General features: G+C 44.1%; 1 protein-coding gene across 1 annotated transcript in view; it reads right to left on the reverse strand.

Annotated features, from left to right (window-relative positions):
* VEPH1 (ventricular zone expressed PH domain containing 1) overlaps positions 1–7,912 on the reverse strand; it is a 219,469-nt gene extending 211,557 nt beyond the window's left edge. Inside the window, exon 1 of the mRNA XM_043996166.1 lies at positions 7,788–7,912. The gene's annotated coding sequence lies outside the window, so the exon portion shown is untranslated. The remainder of the gene's footprint in view (positions 1–7,787) is intronic.
* Between the last annotated feature and the right edge of the window lie 1,817 nt (positions 7,913–9,729).

The following is a 9,729-nucleotide window of genomic DNA, read 5'->3' on the forward strand; positions in this document are numbered from 1 at the left end:
GGCTCCAAGCTAGAGGAGAGATGAGGAGGGGCAAGAAAACTGATAGACCTTGGGAGTATGTCAGTAGGTGGGGGAAATAGAGACACAGTCAGTCAGAAAGGCCAACAGGGAGACAGAGAGACAGGCAGAATGGGTGACCAGACAGACTCTAACCTGAAGGGCTGCTGCTTTGGGATGTGATTCTTTTGGGAATCAAATACATTGTACTCTCTAGTACAGAGAGGTGTCAGACACACTACTGCACAACTCTCGAGTGCAGCCCAAATCACACTATGTATGTGTGTAAGGTTCACCAGACTGTCTTTGACTCCAGCTTGCTGCCCTCTGGTAAGCTGCCTCCTGAACCAACAAGGTAGTCAGAAATCTACTCACAGCCTGGAAATACACAATTTGAGTAAGAGGGAGAGAGGGAAAGAAGGAGGGAGGGAGAGGGAGAGAGTGGGGAGAGAGTGAGGGGGGGGGGAGAGGGAGAGAGAGAGAAGGAGAGAAGAGAGATGATGAGAGAGGGAGAAAGAGAGGAGAGAGGAGAGAGGGAGAGGGAGAGGAAAGAGAGGAGAGGGAGAATATTCACACTCAACACACACATACATACACACACGTATGTATGTACATATTCTCACACATATCTAAAACCAAGTTTGTGGCCCCCAGGGTAAGAGCCCCTCCTGACTTCAGTTATTCTTGTTGGCCTCAGAATCAGGAAGAATCCGTCCTCTGACTCTAACTGGCTGTGACCCGAAGTTAGAGCCCTGAGACTGCAAGTTGCAGAGCAGGTACTAGTCTATAGGGGGAATTTCCTCCCTGGGGGCAGCAATGAAATCGTTGGCCCAATTCAATCCCCCTTTCCTGCTACAAAAACAAAACCCAAGGCTCTCTTCTGAATGTGCTCAGGGCTTCCCCTCCCCCAGGTTTCCACATCTTCCTTTCCCCAGATGGCCCTTTTACTCGGTTAGAACCGTCAAAGGAGAAAGTTTACAAAAGCTCTTTCCCTGCCCCCCCACCCCTCCCCCCTCCTCCTTTATGAATGGTCTGTGAAATCTTAAGCAACTCCAGACTTCATTTTGGCCTGTGGGTCTATGCTAATTGGCAGGACTGATAAAATGCCTATCTGCCTCCACCCTCTCCCCTTAATCCCCGTGGTCTGGGGCTTAAAGTGCTCACATTACTGCTGGTCCAATGCCCGTGGCCTCCCACTGGGTAAGAGCTGGTGTCCCAGTAGAAGGGGCAGCCTCTTATAAGAAAGCAATATGGAGAGGAAAAGTCAACCCTTCTGCCTGCAACATTGGTCCATCTTTTTGTGCGGACCAAAGCCCCTCTGGTTCTTTCTAATTTACCTGTGTTTCTCTCCAAACAGTCTTGCCGACGCTGCCACCTCGTTGTATGTTTGGAGGCTGGGGGTGGATTTCTAACTTTGCCTTGGTGGTCCAGGAGGCAGCCTACCAGGGGACAGCAAGCTGGAGTCAGGGAGCCCAGTGAACCTCCAGTTGTTCATTGCAATGCCAAGGTTTTGGAATGCCAGGAATGCAGCCTAATGCAGCCTTAACTGTGAGCCTGCTTTGGGTCAGGTGGCCAGGCTGAGCCTCCACAGGGGCAACCTTATCTCCCAGGGAAATGCTGTGTTTCCTGGGATGAAATACAAAGCCTGCTGCAGCCAACTACAGTGTTTTTTTCAAAAAGAGAACACAAAACTCCCTGTGTTCATGAAAAACTACCCCTTCCCCAGGAAGATTGGAGAGAGGGAAAAAAACACCCAAGAACAGAAAGAGTGTTCAAAGGCATCTGTGGCAGGTGAATGAACAAGTCATGTGTGCCATTTCTTAAAGCTGGTGAGAACAAGAGAGCTGGGAGCTCTTTGGCACTTCTCTTCCTCCCAGGGCTTATAGAAATCACCTGGAACCCTGGGGAATTGACCTAGAAAGAACCTTGGGGAATCAGACAGCCACTTGGTCAATGAATGGGTCACATTTGGGGAGAGTTTAAGGATGTAGACCTTATGAGAGAAAATCTTAGCATTAAAGGATCAGAAAGGGCAGGGCAGGGGAGAGAGTGAGGCACTTTTGGGGGCCCGTTTCTTGTCTCTTATGCCAGGGTTTCAGACAAGCCATTTTAACTTTCCTGGGCCTCGGTTTTCTCATTTCAAAAACGAAGAGGTTGGATTAGGATCGCAGGAGAATAGAGCCCGTCCTGTAAGGGACCTTAGAGCTTAAGTAACTAAGATTCTGTGAGCCTTAGACCTCACTGCTTACCGCTTATGTGACCTTCCCCAGGTCACTGACCTCCTTAAGCCCTAGTTTCTTCATCTGAAAAATGAGAGGGTTGGACCAAACAGCCTCTGAATTACTTTTCAGTAATTTTCAAAGGAAGAGATTAAACCTTTAATCTATGACCAGTTGGTTAAAAAAAAAAACAAAACAAAAAACCCCCAACCTTCAAGAGAGCATCTCATCTAAACAGCTAAGGATTCATGTTTTACTAATGTGCTGAGGCATGCAATGCAGCATGGGGCTTACAAACATCCCTCTTGCCCTGATGCAAAGCGCTTCTGTTCAGCCAAGCTAGAGTCTTCTGGCGCTGTGAAGCTGACTCTATCCACTGTAGCAGTCACTAGCAATTCTGGGTGTTTGCCCTCCAGAAGGTTCAAGGAGCAAGATGTGAACCCTCTGCTAAGACAAGGATGAGATGCCTGCAATCTTCATGCTCCGGGGCAAGCAAGCACAGAAAGGGAAGGTAGGGGACTTCTAATTTCCCACCTCTGACTCTTTGTGACTTCAGCAAATTCCTTAGGCTGCCTAGGCATCTATAATGGGAAGGCGTTAGACTCCTTGATCTGAGATCCCTTTCCAATATGGTCCTAAGACCTTTAAGCCCTTCCCTACCTGCGGGGACAGGGCATCCAGTACTTAGACCATCTTTAGCCTGAAGAAGTTACACCACCAGCATCAATTATACCAACAACTCCAATTTATAAAGCACCTTCTTCATAGTAGCCTGTAGTGCAGGCATTATAAGTCTCATTTTATAGATAAGGAAACTGAGATCCAGAAAAATGAAATGAATTATTCAAGGTGATTCAAACCAAGATAGAAAACTAGGCGAAGAAGGTCATTATAAAGGTGTTCATATTTGAATGCAGTAATTGCCACCCTTTGATCACTTATTAGAAAGGGGCAGTGAGACGGCACCACAGTGCACAGAGTGAAGACCCTGGAGTCAGGAAGTCTCTTCTTGAGTTCAAATCCAGCTTCGGACACTTACTGGCTGTGTGACCCTGGGCAAGTCACTTCACCCTGTTTGCCTCAGTTTCCTCATCTGTGAAATGAGCGGGAGGAGGAAGTGGCCAGTCACTCCAGGATCTTTGCTAAGAAAAACCCAAATGAGATCATGAAGAACTGGACACAACTGAAAAAAAAAACACCAAACAACGACAAAGCCAATCTTCCTAAAACAAACAACAAAAACTATTCATCCTTTCCTTGTTGTGTTTCATTCCTTAATCATGATAGGCAGCCAGGGGGTACAGTGAGTATTGATGCAGGACTTTGAGAGAGGAAGACCCGAACTCCAATTCTTCTTTGGATACTTACAAGTTCTATGACCCCGGGCACTTCTCTTAACCTCTTTCAGCCTCAGTTTCCTTCTCTGTAAAATGGAGATGACAATAATAGCACTTGCCTACTAGTGTTACTATGAGGATCAAATGGGATAATGAATGTAAAGTGCCTCATAGACCTTAAAGCTTTACATAAATGCTGACTATAGATTCAATTTTTGTTGCTGTTCAGTTGTATCTGACTCTGTGACACCACTTGGGGTTTGCAAAGATACTGCAGCGGTTTGCCATTTCCTTCTCCAGCTCATTTTACAGATGAAGAAACTGAGGCAAACAGGATCACACAGCTAGTAAGTGTCTGAGGCCAGATTTGAACTCTGGAAGATGAGTCTTCCTGACTCTAGATCTGGCAGAGCACCATGCACTGAACCACTATATCCTTTGAAAAATGCAGACCTAAATGGAGTGTGCTATTCATACAGCCTCAAGGCTCCTTGGAATTAGGGGCTAACTGACCTTCCCTTTTATCCCTGGGCCTATTAGGTACACATTAAATGCTTGTTTGAGGCATGAATACCTCTTGCTCTAATCTAAGATGAAGCTCTATTGGTGATGGGCTTGCCCTGCCCTCAGGGAGTTTACAGTGCATGGGCTGCAAGGACATTCTATTCAGTGTTGGATCTCTCCAGGATCTTTTATTCTGCCCAGCGTGTGTTTGGTCAGGCTTTCTCCCATTTTAAAGAGACTAGTTTGCATTGACATTGAATTTCTCCCGGATTGTGTGACAATATCTCATTCCTCCACCTGGCCCCTGCACCCCCACCCTGGCAGCTGGAGGAAGAGCCTGACCACTGAGCTCACCCCATGACAGGCTGAGCAAACCTTCCATTTCCCTTCCTGGTGGAAGGCCTGGAATGCCAAGCACACTCACCAGAGTTGGCATCTTTGCAGGGCATGAAGGTTTTCAGAGGCTTTTACATGAATCAGCCCATTGGCCTTCACAGCAACACCAAGAGGCAGGCAGTTGTCTTTCTATAGGTAGCAGACAGGCCACTCCTCCATAATTCTAGTCTTAGAGAGTTATCTGGGGCCACCCAGAAGTAAAGTGACTTGGCCAGGGTCACACAGCCAGGATGTCTGAGTGGCAAGACTTATACCTAGGTCTTCCAGACTGTGAGGCTGCCCTTTAGTCCATGTTGTTTCTCTGAGATAAGCACCTTAAGAAATAGTCTTCCTGGGCAGCTAGGTGGCACAGAGGATAAAGCACTGGCCCTGGATTCAGGGGGACCTGAGTTCAAATTTGACCTCAGACACTTGACATGTGTAACCTTGGGCAAGTCACTTAACCCTCACAGCCCTACAAAAAAAAAAAAAAGGAAAAGGAAAAGAAAAGAAATAGTCTTCCCAATTTACAGATAAGGAGACTGAGGGTTAGAAGAGTTAAATGATTTATTTTGGACCCCTTCTCAGAAAAAAAAAATGCCTTTAAAGGCATCAAATAAAATGCACAGGACAACAAAGGAATCCTGTTATAGTAAATTATAGTTATCAAAATATCCAAAAATACAAGTTCATGGACCCCCAGGTAGAGACCTCTTAGACTAGACTATTTCTAGGGTCCTTCCCCATCTTTGAATCCCTAATCCAGATTGTCTCTATTTTAAACAAGTAGAAGCTTCCCCTCAGGTGTATATATACCTGTTTCCTCAGCTTATGTACTCCTGGGTTCTCTCTTTTTTTTAGTGAGGCAATTGGGGTTAAGTGACTTGCCCAGGGTCACACAGCTAGTAAGTGTCAAGTGTCTGAGGCCTGATTTGAACTCAGGTCCTCCTGAATCCAGGGCTGGTGCTTTATCCACTGCACCACCTAGCTACCCCCTCCAGGGGGATAAAGCACCAGCCCTGGATTCAGGAGGACCTGAGTTCAAATCAGGCCTCAGACACTTGACACTTACTAGCTGTGTGACCCTGGGCAAGTCACTTAACCCCAATTGCCTCACAAAAAGAAAAAAAAGAATGATTTAGAAAATGTTTGTAGAGGCACTAGAACTTCTCAAGGAATGTTTATCATAGTCAAGAACATAGAGCCAGAAGAAGCCTCGGAGGTCATTTTGTCCAACTCCTTCACCTTAATAATAATGACTTATCCAAGGTCTCATGAGGAATAAATGTCGAAGGTCAGACTTGAGTCCAGGACTTCTCAACCCAATTTCATCAGTCTAGCCATTGCATCACAAGGGATTGGCACTGGACCTGTCATTTAATCAGTATATGGGTCTCCTAGGTGAGAAAATTCCCTCTTCCAATACTAGTGGGTAGCTTCTAGTCTTAGCTGCCTAGGTCACCATTAGTTAAGTGACTTGCCTAGGGTCACACTGTCAGTGAGTATGAAAAGTAAGACTTGAAGTTTTCTTGCTTTTTGGACTAGCTCTCTAGCTCTTAGCTCATGCCACCTCTCTACCACAAATTAGGAAGGAATACAAGAAACAAACACAGCCAGCCAACTGGTCATGAGGAAAGTGGTCAGCTCAACAATAGGAAAGGCCCTGTGTTCTTTGATCCAAACACCATCATTCTTTGACAGCAATATTTACAAGAGGTAGGGAGTCTCCCAAGGGCTCCCAAACACAGCATCAATAATTTCATTTTTTTCTTAAAAAAAAACCCTACTCATGTTTGAAAACTGGCTCATTGAATAATTTGGGCGGCAAAATCTTTTGCTAAAAAGTTCACAGATTTTTTTTTTCCCTTGAAAGGAAGGATTAAAGATTATTTTGAAAGAGCATCTTTTTCACACAGCGTGAATGGACTCTGGGAGTTCCCATGGGAATCAGCCGCATACATTTCAAGCCTCCCACAAGATGCCTATTGTTCCCTGCATGCCTCTTGGTTTCTCCTGTCATGGCATGTTTTACCCTGAACTTCTACTAAAAGCCTTTGGATGTTGAACTATTTCAATTCAACAGAAAGGGCCAGGCAGCTGGCCCCTATTTTTTCTTAAAAACTCATACAGTTTCTATTTTTACAGGCTAATTTTCATAATCAAATACAAATTAGAAATTACATTTTAGTTATTCCAGCTGATCTCCCCCCCACTTCGCCCCACATAACCATATTTGCATCATAAACTTTACAGAAATATAGACAAATTAAGAATTAAGAATCTATGAAAATGTACCTTTGTGGCCAGTAAATATTTAAAAACTAAGAATAGATTCTGCTTATACCTTATAGATGAGGCACACATTTTCACTTGACATTGATTTTGCCATTCAGATTGGCCTTGGAAGGTAAAAAAAAAAGAAACCTTGCTAAAAAAAAAAAAAACCTGACAAAATACTATTGCTTTAATTTCTATAGCTATGATGCTGTTTTTTTTTTTTTGCCAGTGTAAAGGAAATTCCAAGTTAAATAGACCATTCTTTGTATGCACATTTCAGTAAATTAAACAGTCATACAAGCCATCTTAGATGAGAGGTTCTTGAGGCAAGACAAAATTGTGCAATGTAAGGGATCTTGGCTAATCATGGTTTAAGTACACAAGCCAAATTGAAAAAAAAAGGGGGGGGCTGAACAATAATTTAGAAAACCCCCACTGAAAAGAGAGTGAAAATAGCAGTTTCTAAATAAGCCATCGTGGTCTCTATTTCCCCAAAAGACTGTGGAGATGCCCTTTGATTTTTCTTCCAGAATTCTGGAGCAAGGTCAAGTCTTTTCGTTTACAAATGTTTTTTTTTTTTTTTTTTTTGGTCAAGGGTGGGCAGGGGGAGGACTGAAGGAAAATGCACACACTGTCTTTAGGAGAACTTGTTAATTATGAGGCAGGGAAGCAAGTCTATGACAACCTGGCCACATACAAAAGTCTTTGCTTACAGTCATAATTTAAGTGCATGCATCAGAGGCTCTCCACAATGCCCAAGCGAAGCTATTTGCATAATCTGCCAACTAGCTAAGAGTTAAGGTTGCCTCAACCCCTTGCCCCCCACCCCCAATTCTATTATTGTTTGCTTTTGGAAGACTAATGGACAGGAACACAGCCGGTCAGTCATACCTCTCAGGGCAGGAATCTCCGGCCATCAGAAATAATGAAAAATACAATGCTTGGTCTTTAGGGAAATTCTGCTCCAGCCCAATCCAGGGGGTGAAGAGTTTGGCCCCTGCCTCTGGTATGTGAAGGGAGCTGACTGGCTTTGGTGCCTGTCAAATCACCCAGCTGGCTGTACGCTGGGTTCACTCACCGTGGACTTGTCATGTAGAATCAAGCAGACGAATATCTCCGTTCCACATTCCCCACTTTCTCATCAGAAGAACTGCAGGGGCCAAGCTTCGTCTCCTGGGAGAGCCCAGTGGAAAGTTCTCTGAGCAGATAGATCCCTGGGATGAATGGGTCAGATTTGTCCAACAACCCGTGGTTTAAGCCCTGTTAATGAATAACCTACTTTAAGGAATCAAGGAAGTTTTAAGTTAATATCAGATTGGGGACTCTTATCAGAAATCAGTAAAAAGGCTAAGCTGTTTTCGTGGTGGTGGTGGTGGTGGGGGGAGAGGTAGGAGGGCATGGGGGGAGAATAGGAAAGCAGGGGCAGTGTATAAAGCCAGAAAGGGAACAGAGGAAGGATTCTGTGAAAGCAAAGAAGAAAAATGGCTAGCAGCAGAAGGGGCAAAAGCTAGTATGTCCAATGCAGGCATGCAGAATGAGGCACCCATAAGAATTTTGAAAGTCACAGTTATATTTTCTCCCTGGGGTAAATCAGTCCTATAGATGGGAAAGCAGAATGCAAATACAAACACTAAAATTTCTTTTTCTTTCTTTCTTTCTTTCTTTCTTTCTTTCTTTCTTTCTTTCTTTCTTTCTTTCTTTCTTTCTTTCTTTCTTTCTTTCTTTCTTTCTTTCTTTCTTTCTTCCTTCCTTCCTTCCTTCCTTCCTTCCTTCCTTCCTTCCTTCCTTCCTTCCTTCCTTCCTTCCTTCCTTCCTTCCTTCCTTCCTTCCTTTCTTTCTTTCTTTCTTTCTTTCTTTCTTTCTTTCTTTCTTTCTTTCTTTCTTTCTTTCTTTCTTTCTTTCTTTCGCGGGGCAATGAGGGTTAAGTGACTTGCCCAGGGTCACACCGCTAGTGTCAAATGTCTGAGGCTGGATTTGAACTCAAGTACTCCTGAATCCAGGGCCAGTGCTTTATCCACTGCAACACCTAGCTGCATCCCTAAAATTTCTGTCATTTTTGTAGAGGTAATCATTTCCCAAGCCTACAGTCTTCCTCACATTACTATCCAATGCACGCTCTCGTTTCTCCAGCCTCTCTGAGACATGGATCTGTTTTTCTTGAGGTTAGAATACATAGCTACAACCCGCATCGACAAAACACATTAGGATTTCATAGGGCTTTCCTTACAACAATCCCTTGAGATGTGAGCGCTACTATCCTTGTTTTTCAGATGAGAAAACTGAGTCTCAGGGAGAAACTAGTTTCATTCCCAGGCTGTGTGACAAAAAGTCCGGTGGTGCAGACAATTTGCTAAATCTGGAATCCCAGCAGATAAGATGAGATCACAGGTTCAGAACTCAGTGAGATCTTAGAGATGATCTAGTTCAGGAATTCTTAACCTTTGCTTGGATCCTGGCCCCCTCCGGGAAGGCAGACTCATGAAGCTCTTCCCACTCACTTTTCCAGTCTTCTTACACCTTACTGCCAGAAACATTCTCTTCATCCAGTGCCACTGGCCTCCTGCCTGTTCCACAAATGAGACTTTCCATCTTTAAGCTCTAAGCATTTTCTCTGGTCCCCATACCTGGAATGTTCTCCCTCTGCTCTGACTACTGACCTCCCTGGCTTCCTTTACATTACAACTAAAACCCCACTTTCTATAGGAAGCCTTCCCTAACCCCTCTTAATTCTAATGCCTTCTCTCTTTTAATTATTTCCTATTAATTCTGCATGTAGTTTGCTTTGTAAACGTTTGTTTGCAGGTCGTCTTCCCCATTAGATTGTAAGTTCCTTGAGGGCAGAGGCTCTTTTGCTTCTTTTAGTTATCCCCAGTGCTTAGCATAGAACCTGGTATATGGTGGGTGCTTAATTGATATTGATTGAAGCTCCTTTCTCAGAATCATGTTTCTAAATGCATAAAAATATGGGATTACAATTAGACCAATGATATTGAAATATAGTTATCAAAATATATTTTTGA

The sequence above is a fragment of the Dromiciops gliroides genome, chromosome 3 (genome assembly GCF_019393635.1).
Source record: "Dromiciops gliroides isolate mDroGli1 chromosome 3, mDroGli1.pri, whole genome shotgun sequence".
NCBI lineage: Eukaryota > Metazoa > Chordata > Mammalia > Microbiotheria > Microbiotheriidae > Dromiciops > Dromiciops gliroides.